This window comes from Aythya ferina (assembly GCF_964211825.1).
Source record: "Aythya ferina genome assembly, chromosome: 18".
Lineage (NCBI taxonomy): Eukaryota > Metazoa > Chordata > Aves > Anseriformes > Anatidae > Aythya > Aythya ferina.
Window position 1 is genome coordinate 12,716,342 of NC_140317.1, and position 17,571 is coordinate 12,733,912.

General features: G+C 60.8%; 1 protein-coding gene and 1 long non-coding RNA gene across 17 annotated transcripts in view; both read left to right on the forward strand.

Moving 5' to 3' along the window:
• Positions 1–17,571, forward strand: part of RBFOX3 (RNA binding fox-1 homolog 3) — a 164,725-nt gene that overhangs the window by 84,056 nt on the left and 63,098 nt on the right. The gene's annotated exons all lie outside the window — the stretch shown is intronic.
• LOC311420693 lies at positions 7,192–16,408 on the forward strand. The gene is made up of 2 exons (XR_014684486.1): positions 7,192–7,276; positions 15,357–16,408. It is a non-coding gene; the product is annotated as an uncharacterized lncRNA (long non-coding RNA).

The window sequence follows — 17,571 nt, forward strand, 5'->3', positions numbered from 1 at the left end:
CTTTCCTCCTCTCCGGAGAGCTCCCACGCTTTCTCTGAGGTTTGATTCGGAGGCATTTCTGTTTTTTTTTTTTTTTCCCTCCCCCCCCACAATTTTCCTTTTAAAAACATGAGTCAATTGTAGCATGCACAAAAAGGGAATACTGGGAGCCTCTGCTGGGTGCTGTGTGCCGCGGAGCTGTGTTGAAATACATCCTGCATGGCCCAGCCCCAGCCCCGGCCCCTCCGCTGTGCCCGCAGCCCCCCGGCACGGGCTCTGCCAGCAGCTGGAGCTGCCCCCATGGGGGTCCCGGAGCCCCCGAGGTGGCTGGGCAGGGGGCTCCCACACCATGCGAGGGGCCAGGCTGGGGCGGGGGGCATGGCGCCCACCCCCAGTGCTCTGCTCGTGTCCCTCGGGGTCTGGCACTCGCTGGGCTGCTCCGGCTTGGTCAGACTGAGCATCCTCCAGGTCAACATCGTGGGCTTTCTGCCCAAAACGCCCAGCTGGGGACAGCCTCTGCAGGAGGAGCTGAAGCCTTCAGCCTCGCCAGGCCCTGGGGACCCCTCGGTTGCCTTTGGGGAAGCTCCGGGCCCTGGTCTGGTGGCAGGATCGGTCTGCCCTGAGGCACAGTGGCACCTGGTGCTTTACAGGACAGCACAACAGACACAGCCCTGGGCAGCTGGGGTGTGCTCCCCTGCCAGAGCCTCCCCACCACCCATCTTCCAGCACCCACCTCGCCCCAGCGCCCAGGATCTGCTCCCGGAGCTCCCTGCCCATGCAGCCCACGGCTGTCCCCGTGGCCAGGCTGCTGTCCCCATGGGCTGGGCATTGTCCCCACGGGCTGGCCGCCCTCCTGGCCGTGCCCCGTGGGGCACCAGGAGCCTCCGATCACCCTCCCGAGCACTGCGCCAGGCTGCAGCCAGCACGCTTTCCTCCGCATCCGCATCCAGTATTCATGGCAGCGGGAGCCTCACCCAGGGAAAGGTGACCCCCGTTACTGATTACTTTTTAAATTCTGGCAGAGCTGGAACCTGGCCCAGTAATTTCCCCCCCTCGGAGGCAGAGCTGCGTGCTGGGAGGGGAGGAGAAGAGGCTGAGGGCAGGGAAATAAATCAGGTGATGAATTGTCTCGGGGCCAGGCTGGCAAGCTCTGTCAGCCGTGGTCTCGAGGCGCTTTTCCTGCTGCATCTGCCTGGCAGGGCCGGTGCACGGTGAGCAGGAGCAGGCGAGGCCCCGAGGAGCCCGGGGCTCCCGCGGTCACATCCAGCAAGGGTGCAGGCTGTGGGGCTTCGGTGCGAGGTCAGAGCCAGGGGATTTGATGTGCTCCAGTTGCACGTGCTCATGTCAGGTTTGGGACGCGGCAGTGTCCTTGAGCAGCGGCTGCCACACCGCACCAGGGGGTTAGGAAGTCCCCAAAAAGCCTGGACGCAGCCAGACCGAGCAGGGGAGGCTTGGCCACTGCTCTGCTGCAGCACAGGGAAGCCTGGGGCCGCTTCTCTGCCCTTTAAACTGGGTGTGCTGGTAGGTGTTCCTCTCCCCTCGTCTTCTCCTTTGGAAATCAGGGCTGTTTTGCTGCCTCGTCGTTCTTCCCCTCGGTTGCTTCTCAAATTCATAAAGGAAAACTTCCCCGAGTGTTCGCAGAGGTGTCACCAGCCAAACAGCTTGTGCTGCTCTAATAAAATGGCTCCGTAGCAGAGGGTTTGATCTATTTTTAAAGCAAGCTCAGCGCTGTCTCCAACCGCCCTCCCACCAGCAGGCTAAACTCAGCCTGAAGGCTCCGGGGAGCACGGTGCCGGCGCGGGGGGCGCGCGCCCAGAGCTGGCTCCTCGCCTGGCCGTGCCCATGGCCGCAGTGGCCACTGGAGCAGCTGCTGGGGCCGGGGATGCTCCCACGGGTGCCAGGAGCAGAGAGGAGCCGGGGGCTTCCTGCGCCTTTTTGTCAGGGAGAGGAGCTCTCCGAGTGACTTTCATTCCTCCGAGCAGCGAATGTGCTGTATAAATTAACATAAGGAAACTTAGCTCCGCTTGGAAGTTTGGTATTTTCTCCTCGTTTGATGCCCTGTTATTAAAACTCAATTTTCTACGAATAACGTCCTTTAAATAGAATTCGTCTTCCAGCAATGACTCATATCAAAGCAGCAGCTCCTCGCAGGAGCAGGCAGCACTGGGGCAGGTCTGGCACTCGCAGCCTCGGGAATCCCCACATCAGCTCCCGGTGCTTCGCCGTGCCCGAGGAAGTTGCCCCGGGTGCCTCCCCTGCCTGCCCCGCTGCCTCTGCCTTTTTTTTTGCCCCAGAAATTGCAAAAACCCCATGCACAGAGTCTTGGTTCAGGGAACCAATGCTCGGTCTGTGCTCAGAGCACTCAGTGCTGCTACGGAGGGAGCAGGAAAGCCTCAGGGAGCTGTGGAAGCACTCAGTTAACAGGCAGCGTGCTTGTGCCCGACCTTGCTGAGCAGTGGCAGGGTGAATCTGGCAGCAGGACGTGGGGGCACGCTAATTTATGGCTTTTACCCTTCCGCCACATCTGTGTCTTTGTTCCGCCTGGCTCCGATTACTTGGCTGCTCTCGTTCTCGTATTTGCGCTCACCTCCGTGGCTGTTTTGGTGGGCAGATGTGGCTCCCGTCCTTCCAGGAGACGTGATGCTGGGCTGCTTGCTCCGCAGGCAGATGTGGATGTGCAGCAGAAGAGGCAACTATTGCAGAGCCAACCTTCAGTCGTTGGCAGCTTGCAGATGAGGGAGGCTGGGGGGAGCCCAGCTGGGGCGGCGGGGCCGGATCCTGCCTGTCCTTGTGGGGCTGCAGCCGGCGGCGCCGCGCACGAGGCTGCCGGCTGGTTGCGAGTGCCAAACGTTTGGCTTGGCCTGCTGGGGAGATGATCTCTGGCCCTCGCTGTTAGACGGATGAAGCTTCTCAGTTTTTCATTCCCCAAAGGGAAGGGAAAAAAAAAAAAAGCAAACAACTGTAAATGCCACAGTGAGGAGATGCAGGAGAGCAGCCTCGCAGCAGCTCTGCTCAGCCAGGAGCAGCGCACGGGGCTGTGCGAGGCAGCATGCCCGGCCCTGGCTGCTCCGTGCCTGCCAGCACAGCAGCAATTTGTGGGCTGTTAGTGCTGGTGCCAAGGGTCTCAGGGGTCCCTGGGCTGCCGTGGGCTCAGCAGAAAGGCAGCAGCGGGCAGGTGGATGCGGCAGGAGCTGGCAGGAGGAGAACCCCCGTGTTGGGGCTCCTGGCCCACGGTGAGAGCAGCTCTGTGGTGTGGAAAGGAGGAGGAGAGGCTGGAAGGAAGCAGGGACGGGGAAATGTGGGGAGAGGCAGCGAGTGGGGTGGTTTGAAGTGGGGATTTGGGGAGGAAGGACAGAGGCAACCCCCTCGTGGAGGAAGGTGTCAGCCCAGCGAGGTGAGCACTGACCTGGCACCATGTGCATCCTGCATGGTCCATGGGGCACGGCTCTGCCTGCCCGGGGTCTGCATGCTGCAGGGACGTGGGGCTGAGCAAATGCCCCCGGATGGAGCCTGCGTTTGCTCATCCTGCCCTTGCTTTGGTGCTGCACGGGGCAGGGGCATGCAGGGGGATGCAGTACCTGCCCTCGTGAGGCTCGTCTCAGCCTTGTGTGCAATTTTGCAGTGCAAGCGGCAAAGCTGAGCGGTAGCTAATTAGTGGGGTAGCCTGCAGGCTGCTTAGTCACCATTTGCACTCGCTTTATCTCTGTAAAAGCCTCTCTTCGTGCGGGAAGGGGAAGCTCTCGGGCAGGCTGGGCCATCCCCAGGCTGCGGCGTGCGCCACGGCTGCGGCGCTGCTCAGCCACCCTTCAGCCGGGGGGGGCTGCTGGTGCACCAGCACCCTGGGCACCTCTTGTGTCAGAGCACCAGGTACGGCTGTGGGGACACCCCACGGCTGTGTCTGACCCAAAACGTGGTGTCTTGCTGCTGAGGACAGGCTCCGACCTCCCCGTGTGCGTGCCTGGAGAGCCCCGGCTGGCGCAGGCTGCAGGCGGCTGTTCCCTGGCGGGCGCAGGCAGGGAGGCAGCAGGCGAGCGCTGGAGTTAATTGGCAAAGTTGTGGGTGGAAGGAGTCAGTGACAGGGTGCTCTGGGGCATAATTGAGCACTCGAGCAGCGCGTGGGAGCGGGGAGCGGAGGTCAGGTGCTCTGCCAAGTGGGACGGAGCGCTTCGGCGGAGCTGTGTGGGGGGAGCCCGGGGCTGGAAGAGGGGGTGAGAGGCGTCAGGGACAGAAATAGGGCCGGGGGTTGTGCCGGGTGGGGAGGGGGCACAGCCCTTGCTGGGGCGGAGGACTGGTACAGGAGGATGGATGGAGCTGGGTTGTCCGAAGCCACGTGTCTCCTGAGTGCTGCGGCACGGCTGCACATGGGTATTCCTCACCAGGGAGGAAGAGGAGGGCAGAGAGCATCTCCCGACACTGGCAGGTTCAGGCTGGGGCAGTTCTGAGTTGTTGTGAGCTCCCGCACAAACCAGCTCTCTCCCACCTCCTGCCCTCCTCCCTGGGAAGCCGCTCGCCCCGGTTCAAAGTTTCCCTACCAGGATTATTTTTCTTCCTGGCCTGGCATCCGTTAAAGTGACAGCAGCCTGGAAAAGTGAAGGTATTGGAACAAATTTCTCATAAAAAGTAGCTAAGTTGATGAAGCCATTACGGTGCCTGCATCCTGCACTCAATCATGGTGACACGCCGGGGGAGCGGTGCGCACGCCGCTGGATGCCGAGCTTCCCTGCGGGCGCGGGTGGCCAGCCGGTGTCACCGCTGCTCCTCGCCCCTGGGTGCACCCCATCCTGTCCGTCCCATCCCTCCCGTCCCCGCTGCTGGTCCCAGAGCCACTGCTTAACCTCGTGTGGGGCTCAGCCCCGTGCAGCAGCAGTGTTTAAGCACAGGGTCCTGCTGGCAGCCCTGTGTCCGCAGCAGTGGCAGCGGGGAGGTGATGGAGACGAGCCCTGCGCCCCCCTGGCGCTGCCCCCCTGAGGGGTGGGCGCAGGGAGGAGGCCGAGACCGGGCTGGGGGGAGGCTGGGCAAGCAGGGAAGAGAAAGTGGGGCTAAGTGCTGGGTTTCCAGAGTGTTACCTGCTTTTATTAAAAATCAATGATGCACTTGAGCGCTTCCACTTTGTCTCCCTGACAGCAAGGCCTCTGCATCAGCCGGGACGCAGGATGAGGCGCTGCTCGCAGCGCTTGTTATCAGCTCTTCCCTCGCTGCTCTCCCCCTCCTGTAACCCAGCCAGCTCATCTCGAGCCCATCAGAACCGAGATTTACAGCCGGGCTCTGCCGATTGCTTGTGTCACCCTTCTCTTGGTTTTATTCCTATGATCTATCATGCCCGGCTCCCGCTGCGCAGCCACGGGGACACTTCATCAGGCAAACTTCTGCCTCTCCGTCCCCATTTCTACTGCGGGAAGCGTGCCATGGTGTTAGGATATCAGCGGGGCAGTGCCGGGGTGTGACCCCGACCTGGGAAAATTCAGTTTCCCAGCCCCCAGGTGTGTTTTGGCACCCTGTGCTGCTCAGGTGCAGCGCACGCAGGCTTTGGGCCATGAAACGAGCAGTGGAGGCGCTTGGCTCCATCCAAACCCTTGCTGGTGCTTACAGCAGGAAGGGTCCCACTGCTGGGAAGGGTCCCACCACCAGGAAGGGTCCCACTGCACCCCATGGGGCCAATTTTAGCCATGCAGGTGGTGTTGAGCTGGGGGCAGCCTGACGGTGGCCAGACACACACCGGTGCCGTACCATTGAGCACCAGTGGTACGCTTCTGATCCATGTCCAGCCAGGCTCCCCTGGTACTTTAAACTGAGCAAGTGCTTTTTGCTGCAGATGTACTGCTCTGGGGACCATGAAGAGCCTCCAGAAACGGTGGCTTATCTCTAGACCAGGTCCCAGAAATTTTTTTAATCCCATTTCCACCCCCACACTCTGCTTCACGCTGGGCTTGAAATGGTCACCCGTGTTAAGTGCCGGTTCCAGGGCTGGGTATCTAGCTGCAGAGGAGGCAGTGGGATATGAAAGGAAAACCCTTTTTCCTGGAGGCGTTGAGCTATTCCTTCCCCTGACCTACATGTCAGTTTAATGCTCTGGCAAGTCCCAAGACTTGCATGTGAAGTCGCCCAGGGGAAGATGGTATTTCAGGAACACAGAAGCTTCTCAGCAGTGGTAAAGCACATGAGCTTTCCCTGGCAGGAGCCTCCTTATGCTAGGAGCCGCCGTGCAGCCCATCCCGCCTCCCCTCCGCTGCCAGCAGAAGGCTCGGGGTGCAGGAGGCACCGGCAGCGCAGAGCCCCCAGCGCTGCTGCCCGGGGACACGGGGGGGACACGAGCCTGCCGGTGGTGCCCCCGCCACACGGCTCTTGGTGCCCAGAGTCTGAGATGTTCCCAGCTTTGTCACGGGGGCTTTGGCAGAGGCTTTGTGCAGGCTGAGGAGATGGACGTGGTGTGACCCCGCTTTCCGTGCCGCCAGGTCCCCCCCGGGGCAGGGGCTCAGCAGCCGGCACTTACTGAGGGGAGCTCCACTGCTGTCCTCTCCCCATGGACATTAAAGTAATTATTTTAATGAAGAGCTCTCCGTTCCCCCAGCTGCTGAGGCGCTGAGGGGCTGAGCCCGTTCCAAGGGTGGGCTTGGGGTGCGGGGGTCGCCCAGCTCTCCTCGTGTGCCCCCGCAGGACGGCCCTCGCTCCATCCCACGCGTCTGCCTGTGCCTGGAGGGGAGATGCCGTGCTGCATCCTCCTCCTGTCCTCTGGGAACACATCAGTGCACGGCTGCATGCAGCACGTGGCCCCCTGTATCGCTGCTGGTGGGGCTGGGGGGGGGACACAAGAGGTGCCTGGGTGCCGCTGACCCTGGACATGGGGGGGGAGGCGAGAGGTGGCCCTGCCTCTGCTGGCGGAGACATCCTGGGGACACGGGGCCTGATGAAGCCAGATCGCAGGGCTTCACCCTGACAGACCGCTTTGAAAACTGCGGTGATTTTGCTCTGTTTCTTTGATTTCTCCTTATTCTCCTGTGGGTGGGGAGCACGGAGCAGCCCCAGCCCTGCCGGGCGGTGGGGATCGCTCCGGGGGCTCGGTGCTGTGGATGCTGGCAGCCCCCCCAAACCACAGCTTCCCTCGTCCCCAGAGGGTTTTCTCCTTCATTGCACACCCCTGCAGGCGGTTGTGGCAGCGAGGGCTTGGGGAGGGGACTGGCACTGCTGCCATAAAGGGCCTGCCCAGGGAAGGGCTGGGGTTTTGCTGCCTGCAGGGGGTCTGCTTGGGGGCTCAGCTCATCCTCTGGAGGTGCAGCAGTGCTGGGAAGCAATGGAAAAGGTTGGTGGGGTCACGGGGGGGGGAATTTTGTGCTTGTTTTAATCTCTCATTGTTTTGGGGTGGGTTTTTTTCCCTGCCTTGCGTCTCGGTTCACCTGCTTGTTAAGCAGTGCCCAGGTTTGGTGTCCTCCTGCAGACTGAGCGTGCGGTTTGTGTTTGCTGCTGGGTGACCTGGCGAGGCAGGACCTGGCCCTGGTGGCTCCTCCTGCATTGCTCCCCGTGCTGCTCTGGGAGCAGGCGTCCTCCTTCGCTCCTGTTTGGGGCTGAGCCCCCTCCCTGGTGTCCCCTCTGTCCCCCTGGCTGGGACCGGGGGCTGCTGCCCCAGCGCAGCCCTGGGGTGCATGCCCTAGGGGGGGCTGCCAGGGGCTCGTCCTGCCTGCAGCCCATGTTCCTGGTGCCACCAGAAGTTGCTGCTTTCCCCCGTTGTTCCCCTACACCTGCGCGTTCCCTCGCTGATGATTTAGAGCTGGAAGTCTGTGCGCTGACATGGGAAGAGGTTCCCAAGATAAAATAATCTCTGCCAGCAGCTGAAGTGACAGAAGCCCCATTAACAGCAGCATATGCCTGAAAACACACACACACTGAGAGGGAGGAAGATGCAGGGTGGGGGGGAGTGAGCGAGAGCAGCAGCCCACAGGAAGGGGGGGGGGGGAAAGCGCTGGTAATTACTCTGCTGCCATTGGGACGCTCCTTGCTAATTTACAGAATTAGTGGAATCGGGATGTGATTCTTCCTCCTGAGCCCGGGCAGGGCTGTCCCCTGGTGCAGGCAGCCGTAATTATCCACATTTAACTGAGGGCTTGTAAAATCTATTTGTCTAGCAGAATGCGAGTGTAATTGCTGGGAATTAAATAAGGATGCAGTTGTGGCTGGAGCAGGACCTCGCGTGACTGAGCGCGCAGAAAGTTGTGTCCCCCGGCTGCTCCCCGGTGTCCTGTGCCAGCAGGGAGCTGCTGTGGCCTTGGTTCGGCCCCGGAGCCGTGGAGGGTCCCTGGGGTCTGTGTGCACCACCGTGTCCCAGCCGAGGGCTGGCCGGAGGGGATTTGCTGACCGGAGCCGGGCAACCCGTGAGTATTCCCTGCAGCTTGCTGGGTTTGGTTTCTCCTGGTCCCGGGGCTGGATGGTACCATGGGGTGGTTTTCCTTGATGAGCATCTCCAGCAGGGTGTGCTGAGCCCCTCAAGGCAAGCTTCTGACTCCTTAAGGCATTTGCAGCTTCTGTCTGTCCTCCTTGCGTTGCTTTGAGTGGCTGCTTCCTCCCCGCCGTGGTGGCAATGGCAGACCTGTAACTGGGATGTGCTGGGAGGGGAGGAAATGGTGCTGGGGTGGCGACTGTGCCCTTGGCTCTGTGCTTTTTCTATCCCAAAGCTGTGCTGGTGGGAGCAGCGCCTGGGGCTGAGCAGTGGCTCCTCGCTGGGGTTTTCTCCAGCAGCACCCGGAGGCAGGATGCTGAAGTCAGTTTGTGCATTACTGGGGCTGAAGTCTGCTAATTGCCCCATTAATGTGCTGCCCGTGGCTGTGCGTGGAGCTGGCAGGGTGAGCAGGGAGGTGTGGGGGGTGCTGGCGTGGTGAGGGGCTGCCCTGCCTCTGCTCGGTGTGGTCGGGGTGCTGGCATCGCCCCTCGTGTCCGGGCTGGGAGAACGCTGCTGAAATGGGGACTGCGTGGAGAAGGGCTACGAAAATGGTTCCTGGTCTGGAAAATGTGCTTTGCTGTGAGATGTGAGACACGTGTGCTGAACTTCTCCTCCAGGAGAAGTTTAGGAGGTGGCTTGGAGACGGAGGTACTTCCAGGCTGTGATCAAGAGATTTCTGCGAGTGCAGAGCTCGCTGATTTAGCAGGGGACACGTAACAAGATCCGGGCGCTGAAAGCTCCCAGCCAGACAAATTTTGACTAGAAACGAGGTACGTGTTTTTATCAGGGAAGGTAATTAACCACCGGAGCAGCTTCAGCCTGTGGGGGATTCTACATCACTTGACATCTTCGGATCAAACCTGGGGATCTGCCTGGCAGAGGCAGCGCAGCCCAAACGAGCAGGGGATGAGAGCGCGGCCGTCCTCGGCCAGCGCTGCCGGGGTGCAGTCCCCTCGTGGCCATCAGCTGCGGGCAGTGCTAACGCTTGGTGCTGGTACCTGGGGCTAGGTTAAAATTTGGGTGATGGTAGGGCAGGTGGAGCACTGGAGCGCTTGAAAATGGGCCTGACCAGAGCTCGTAGCTACAGAGGAGGAATCGTGTGGTCTCTGGGGGTTCCTGGAAGGAGGAGGCAGCCTGCTGAGATCTCCCTCAGAAGGCAGGTAGGAAGAAAGAGCGCAGTGCTGCGGGCTGGCGGGGGGATTTGGCTCTCGGAGCCCCTGGAAAACAGCTCCGGCAGAGGGTGGGCTCCTGGGGAGGTTTGGGGTTGTACCCTGGGTGTGTGCTGGGTCTGTGCTGCCCCAGGGGACGTGGAGCTGCAGCTGGCGGTGGCATCTCCCCGTGCAGGTGACACTCCTTTCGTGGGTCTCCTTTCGTGGTCTCTTTTTGTGGTCTCCTTTCATGGGTCTCGGTGCAGTGTTGGCTTTTTGCAGGACAGCACATGGAGGTTTGTCAGTTTTGTTGTGGGATCCACACCAAATCCTCGTCCTCTCCTGCAGGGGCAGGTCTCTGCCTCGTTTGTGAGCGTTGTACGAGGATATTGGGAACTTGCCTGAAGTCTCGGGGGGCTGTGTCCCTGCACTGACAGACCCAGCTGCCTTCTTGTGGGGGGGGTGAAAACAGTTTGGGGCATCCTGCGCAAACCTCTGGTGGCTGTTACTTGTGCTGGGTCCCCGTGGACATACGGACAGCTGTCCGTCCCACAGCCCACCCCCGTGCTCGGTGCTTTTTGGCATCCCCAGGGCAGGTGGGGGCCTGGCCCCGTGGTGCTGGAGGGCTGCCACCCCCCTGCGGAGCAGGGGGAAGCACGAGCAGCAGGAGAGCGGGCAGGACATCAGCTCAGCGTGCGCCAAGATGCATCCCCGTGCCGTCCATCTGCTCCTTCGTGGCACCGTGGGGTTTGTGCAGAGCCGGCGACCCGATGGCAGTGGGCTGGGGCCAGCCTGCTCGGGAGCCTTCTGCCCGGCCCAGGAGCTGCTGCCAGAGCTCCGCCGGCACCCGGCACCGTGCTGCCCGCCTCCCTGGTGGAGGAGCATCCTCTCCGATAACGAGGGCCACAAATAGCACCTGAGTCAGAGTCTGGACCGGGACCACGTTTCTGGTCCTGCATTTCTCCTGATGATTTGAAGTCTCTCTGCTCTTCAGAGCCCACATCCTGGGGCAGCTCATGGGGGGTCACAGCCACCCGGCCTCCCTGGCTGAGGGGGGGGGGAAATGGGGGCTGTGGAGTGGGAAGGGTTAACGCAGAGATTTCTACCCCGTGGCGTAAACACTACAGAATGCGTGTTTGCTGTCATTTGCATATTGAAATATATCCTAAAGGCCCTTCGTTCGGAAAGTTCTGTTTTTTACTCTATCTTCCTATAGAAGGGAGGAAATTATTCATAATTAAAAAGTAATAATAATGTGGAATGAAGGAGACCAGCTGTATAATACCCAGCACAAAAGGGGGAGCGTGGGGAATCTATTTTTAATGGTTTCCACAGCAACGGAGATTTTGTTTACAGTGATTTTCCTCCTGTGCTGCGAGGCTGTTCCCAATTTACATTTATAAGGAGCTCTTGCAGAGGAGGCCCAACGCTGGAGGGTGCTCTGGGCACTCGGGGAGGATGCCGAGGAGACGAGGGGCACTGGATGGAGCTGTGGGGAGGGCATCCAGCGCTCCTGGGACGGGGTGCAGCAAGTGGGACCCCTGGGTGCCAGGTCTGTGCCACGCAGCCCCCCCTCGCCCCTCTCTGCTCAGCACCGTGCCCTGGCCCGGAGCATCCCCGTGTGTCCCCAGGCTGGGGCACAGCTCCGTTGGCTGTGGTGTGGCTGAGGGCCAGGATAAGGCTCTCAGATTTATAGGTGCCTTCAGGAACCGAGCTGTGGCTGTGCTGGCTGGTGTTGAGCTCGGTGCTGAGCTCGGGCACCCCCCTGGGGTGCTCCTCTGAGCCGCAGGGGTCCCCTGCTGGAGGCTGCAGGGCGCAGATCCTGTAGCTGGGACGGAGTTGGAGCAGTGGGCGCTGAGCCCTGGGGGGCTGGGGGTGCTCAGCCCCATGGGGGCCGTGCCCTGCCCTGCTGCACGAGGGTTCGCTGGGTGCCGATGGAATCGGGTGCTCCAAACAGAGCTGGTGAGCAGGATGGTGCCCTGCATGGGGGGCTGCAATGGGGCCACCCCGTGCCCAGCTGGGACCAGTGGCTGATGCTGCTTCTAGGCCACGAGCCCTGGAGGGGAGGGGGGTGTGCGTGTACCACTGCCGCGGCATAAATAATGCAGCAGAGATGCTGATTATTAGAGAGCTCTTTAATCTGGCAGGCACAAGCAGAGCAGGATCCAGTAGCTGGAAATTGAAACCCGCCTGATAGGTACAGGTTTTTAACGAGGGCTAATAGACCGCTGGAGCCATTTGCTGGGAGCTCATCGCATTCCTTGGCACTGGGTCTCTCCCTCGGAGGCTTCCCGGAGCAGGCAGGGAGCGGTGTGAGCGCAGGCGGTGCCGGTTGCTGCAGGAGCAGCTCGGCTCCCTGGCAGAGTGCTGGTGTAGGGAGCCTGGGCACTGCCCCCCCCCCCCCAGCCTGCAGTGTGCAGGATGCCCATGGGGAAGGGAAGGGCGCTCTGCTTCCTTAGGTGTCCCCCCATCCCCTGCGGGGTGATGTTGAGTAGCTCTAACCCTTCCCCAGGGGCTTCTGATGCCTGTCGCTGGGGATGGCAGCTCAGCTCTGCTGCAGGGTGCTGATGGATGTGGCAGCCCCGAGGACCCCAGGTGGGGACTGGTCCCAGTTCTGCTTCACCCTGCATGAGCAGGGAAGGTGTCCCTTGGGAGCAGAGCTCTGCTGGCTCGTCTGGGGGTGCCCTGAACATCTGGGTGGGGTTTGCTTAGGGACAGATTATGTCTGCAGGTGGAAGGCAGGGCTGGCTTCTATGGGGTGGCTTCTATCCCAAGCCCCCCAGCAGGACCTGGAGCTTGTGGTGCCTCCGTGGCAGCTCGGGGACAGCCTGGCCCCTTGGGGATGGTGCTGACCCTTCCCCATGCACAGCTGGGCAGCGTGGAGCTGCTGCCCTGAGATCACTCCTTCTATGCACCAGTAAAAGAAGGGTTTTATCACCTGTTCTGGCTAATTTTCTGTGGTTTGTAATGGCTTTGGGAAGCAGGTAATTGCAGCGATCGCATTACATGTGTAGGCATTAAAGGGAATTGAGGGGACTGTTTGTTAATTAGCTGTACTTGTGTGGAACCTGAAACATATTAACCTTCATATAATCCCGAACTATTAGGGATGAAGAAGGGATTTAATGATGGGAGAAACAGAAAAACAAAAAGCAATTAGGGTGCTCTCTCCCAGCACTGCTGGAGGAGCGGGAGTGGTGCTGGCGGGGCAGTGCCCACAGGCAGGATGCAGCTGATTTCCCCCCATTTTTGGCACCGTGGGGGGCTCAGCCCTGCTGGTAACCAGTCCCCTCTCCCAGTTGCCACAGAGACGGGCACTGGGAGCAGCATTTTCACTGCAGACTGCCCCTGCTCTCTTTGAGCACCTCTGCAAACACCAAGCCATGGCCATGGGCAGCCCGGGATTGCGGCAGCCCCATGGAGGGGGACGGGCAGCGGTGGTCCCGGGCTGCTGCATCCCCGTGGGGTGGGCTTGGAGCCCTGCGGTGCTCAGGACCCGTCCCACTGGTGACAAGGGCATACCCCGGGGCTGCAGGTAGGGGCCTGGGGCCCAGCTGGATGTGGCCATGTGTGAAATGGAGCTGGAGGGGTAGGCGCAGGTGTGTGCAGCGTGCGGATGATGGTCCCCCCCCAAATCGTGCTCCAGCTCTCCAGGTTCTCTCCTTCTCAGGAGTGGGGTAACGACAGGAGAGGAGGCATCCTGCTCATGTCAGCCTGCCAGAGCTCTTTGCTGGTGCCTGCCAAGGGGCAGAAACCACCAGGGCTGGGGCAGAGGAGGCAGCAGTGTGTGACGGACCCCAGCCGCCCCCGGGCAGCGCTGAGCCGGGGGCAGCAGCGGGCAAGTCTAATGCTGTTCCTATGGCAACTCCTCAACATAAACTCTTTCCTGCCTGATTACCGAGCTAATGATACTCCCAGTCAGTCTCGGGCTGCTCCCCCCCGTGGCAAAACCCTTCAGGTGTTGGTTATTTTTCGGCTCTGTTGCAGGCAGTGCTTGCAGCGCGAGCAGGCGCCGTGGTGTGGAGGCGAAACGCGCTGCTGCTGGGTGCGCAGGGCTGTGCTGCCAGGCTTCCAGGAGCCCTGCGGTGCAGATCTGGAGGCCAGGCCCTCACAATCTGATGAATCTGGTTGCAGAGAAATGGGGCAGATCTCCCCCCGCTCCTGCTGCCCTGCAGGGCACAGCCCCGAAGGATGCGGGGTCCCCGGTGCCTGCACATCCCCGGCTGCCGGCCCGCTGGCACCGTCCTGTCCAGCGCACACGGTGAGCATATCTGCAGGGAGAGCCCTGCTTTTCCCTGTCTGCACGCAGGAGCAGTGCTGGCAGTGACGACCGTGACACCTCCTGCCCAAAGCTGTCAAAGCTGGCGGGGCTCACGAAGCCACTAAGACAGCTCCGCGTTCCTGCTGGGAGCCCTGGTGCCTTCACTGGCAATCGTTAATATCCATCAGCACCATGCAAACAAACTCCCCGCTCCATTTATTCCACCCAGCTCCCGATTTAATTAGGTTTTCCAGTTTTCTGCTTGTCCTGGGCCGATCACTCCTTAAAACAGTGGAGAATTAATTTGCACCTGCTGTCAGAAAGCGTCTCTCCCCAGTTAGAAAAATAATTAAGCCATCATCACACATCAGGGGTAATGAATCACTGCGCTCCATTCCCTTCACAGGTCGTTTGTTTCCTTCCACACTGGCAAAGAAGGTGCAAACTAAATGTGAGCAGCTGCCAAGTTATCCCCCTTCCCCCTGCCCAATTTCAGTGGTGCTCCGTGGTTTTTCCAGCTAAGTTGGGCCCTACTGTGTCAGAAAGGTCCCAAGTGGGCAGGTGCCTGAGATTTCCTAGCTAGTCCCAGGAATGAAACCTGGTTTTGCTCCTTCCTGCTGCCCAGGTCATACCGGTGTGCTGAGATGAGGTCTGGGTGCTTGCACCTCGCCCCAGCGTGGTGCCTGTCCTGCTGGGAAGCAGCTCGGGCTGCTCTAGCTGCATGAGCAGCGAGTATGAAGGCTGAAATGTGCCCCAAACCAGGCTTCTGGGGAACTGGTGTAAAGTGCAGATAAGGGGGAGAATGGTTTATCGTGTGTCAATGCCATACCAGCCGTAGCAGCAGGGGAAGTTGGTAGAAGGGAAGGGAAGGAAAGGAAGGTGGTGTTGCAGAAGCTGATGGCAGTGAGCGTTTTAGCTGTGCCTTATAGAGCTGCAAAGCACGTCCGACAGTGAGTTTGCACAGTGCCTGCACTGGGGCAATCGCTAGTCACCTCACACTTGATAAAATGCATTGCAGTTGTTGAGTCTGGACACGTGGTAGTGCCAGGGAGAGAGTGATATGATTGATGTTTAGGTGGTAAGTGGCTTTGTGTTTGCACAGTGTCATGTTTACTGGCTTGGGTTTAAATGAGCTCCTGGATTTGGGGTCAGGAAGAACTTTTCCCCAGGTCAGACTCACTGGGGATTGCTGGAGATGGTGTCCTCCACGGTGCGGGCAGGTTCTGTGTCCTGTGATTGAACGAGGACTTAATGAACCATTTCCAGGAGCTGTACTGTACTTGTGTCCCCATCTCCTTTCCTCTGCTGTATGGTACTTGTGTCTTTTCACCTTTTAATCCATGGCATGAGTTGGTTCCATGTCTGTGAGCCCGTGGTGTGGTGGGATGCCCCTGCACATCAGCTGCAGCCTGAGACAGACAGCGAGGAGACACCAGGCACACGGAGAGCTACCCGCTCACTGTGTGCTTGAGCTTTTGGGCAGAGGCCGTGCTGCATTCATCCCCTTTCTGTGACAGACACATTTTTATCTGTTCTTGAGGGTAACCACGTGCACCAGGAGCACCTGAGCTGAGACCACTGAGCCCCAGGAAGCTGCTTCACGTCTGGGTAATGCAGAAATGTCAGAGCACATGGCACAGATAGCACCGTTCCCACTGCCCCATTTTCTGAGTGCAGGGGGATGTTTCCCCCTCTTCCTTGCAGCACGTTGATCTGTCACTGCATGGAGAGCCTCTGGGGAGCGAGGGTATCACAGCTCCACCGAGGGAGGGGAGGGAGCTGTGCAGCACCCGGAGCTGCTCCAAGGGAAGCTCCAGGACAGCGCTGCCAGCTCCCTGGGGATGGGACCCTCGTGGTGTCCCTCCGAGCCACCCTGCCTTGGCTCAGCAGCACTCCTGGATCTGCAGGGACAGGGCTGGGGATGGATGTGCCGGAGAGCAAGGCCAGCGGAGTCGTTCCACTTGTAACCGATGCCCCATCTGGTCTCCTGTCATCTGCAATGAATCTTCCCTACGTGTTGCGGTTCCTGACTGCTGGGGGTTACTCGCTGAGCCTCGGTGGCAAAGTGCTCGAGGTGTGGCGTTGTGTGAGCTGTGCCTTGCACTAGTGAAAAATGCCGCTGAAGGCGCTGGCCACGCAGTGTGCATCAGCTCCTATTCTGTGGGCTCGGGGAAGGGAGATGAAATGCTTTCCTTGCCTTTGCCGATTTGTGCTCACACCTGCTCACATGAAAGCCCAGTGCCCACTTCAGTGCCAGCTGATTAAATTAAAGTCCTAGTGAGTTTGAATAATTTTCCCTGTGAAATGTGGCAGATGGCCTCCATTAGGCGTCTGCTCCCAGCATCTGCCAGGATGTGATCAACCCCTCTTTGGAAAATGCACAAAAGGGAATGGAAGTGGAGAGACCTGGGACTGGGAGCCGGTCCCTCAGTCCACGAGGGGAGAATCAAATCTCTTTGGAAGGAAGCGATGTTCTGGAGGAGCAGTGTCCGGGCACCCCTCTGCCGTGCCCCCTGATGGGGTGGTGCTGCTGGTTCTCACCCACTGGTCCCAGTCACCCCCTGACATCAGAACCCTAATGTCAGGCTGTGCTGTGACCCCGTGCTGCAGCACCAGGTGGGCTTCCAGGACCCCTGCCCCTGCATGCTCAGCTCCATGCCCCTGCGCCTGGGCAGCCTGAGCACCCCGGAGCACTGGGGGGGCTCAGCAGGGTGTGCTCCGACTCAGTCTGGTCCCGTGCCCCTGTGCACAGCCCCCTGCGGAGCCCCCAGCCCCTGCCCTGTGCTGCAGAGGGCACCTGGCACATGGGTGACCGATCACCTGGGGGGCCACCGTGCCCTATCCTTGCGTGCAGCCCATTTATAAGGGGTACAGGATGGGGGGGGGCCGGGCATGGAGCAGGCACCGCAGCCCCCCCCCCGCCTCCATCTCCTGTTGGTGCGCAGCCCCCGGGGCAGGGAGGAGCCGGGCGCTGGGACCCACGGCTGGGGTCCAGCAGAGGGGGTCCCGTGGGGGGGGCGCAGGGCGCAGCATCCTGCGGCGGGGGGGGGGCCGTGTCTGGCTCTGCCCGGCGGCGGGGCCGCGTTGCCGGCAGGGGGCAGCTGCAGCCCGTGCTGCCGGGGCTGCGCTGCGCTGCGCTCCCCCCGCTGGAGCCCGCCGCAGCCTCCCCCAGCCCCCCGCGATCTGCAGCCGCGACCCCCGGCAGCTCCCCGGGTCGCTGAACCCCCCCCCCCCCGGGGCCGTTTCCCAGCGGCGTGTGGGGTCGGTGTGTGCTGGAGATGGGCGGGGGGGACCCCGGAGCGAGGGGACCCCCGGGTGGCCACTGACCCTGAGCGCACAGGCAGGGCCACCGGGGTGCTGCAGGTCGAGCCAAATTAAGGCGGTTTCTGTGGAAAACAGCTTCGTAAAGAGAGAAGGCAGCAAATGCTTGGGATGGAGCTCGCTGGGGTGAGGCTCCCCCAGCTGCGGGGGCTCTGTGCATCCTGCTCCCCCCAGCTGCTGGCGGCTGCTAAATGCAGTGGGAGTCACAAATAAAAAAACATTCCCTGCCCCAGACACCTTGCAGTAGGATTAGATGCCATAGCCCGTGTTTGGGAGCAGAAAACACATTAGAGGAGCAGGAATTGCTGGAGGTTCCCCCCTGTGCTGCGAGGTGCAGGATGAGCTGGGGTCCTGAGCGCTTCCCCGCGTGCTGAGCAGCCACACGGGGAGGTGAGATGTCCTTCGAGCCGTCCTCCTGCAGCCGGGAGGCACGG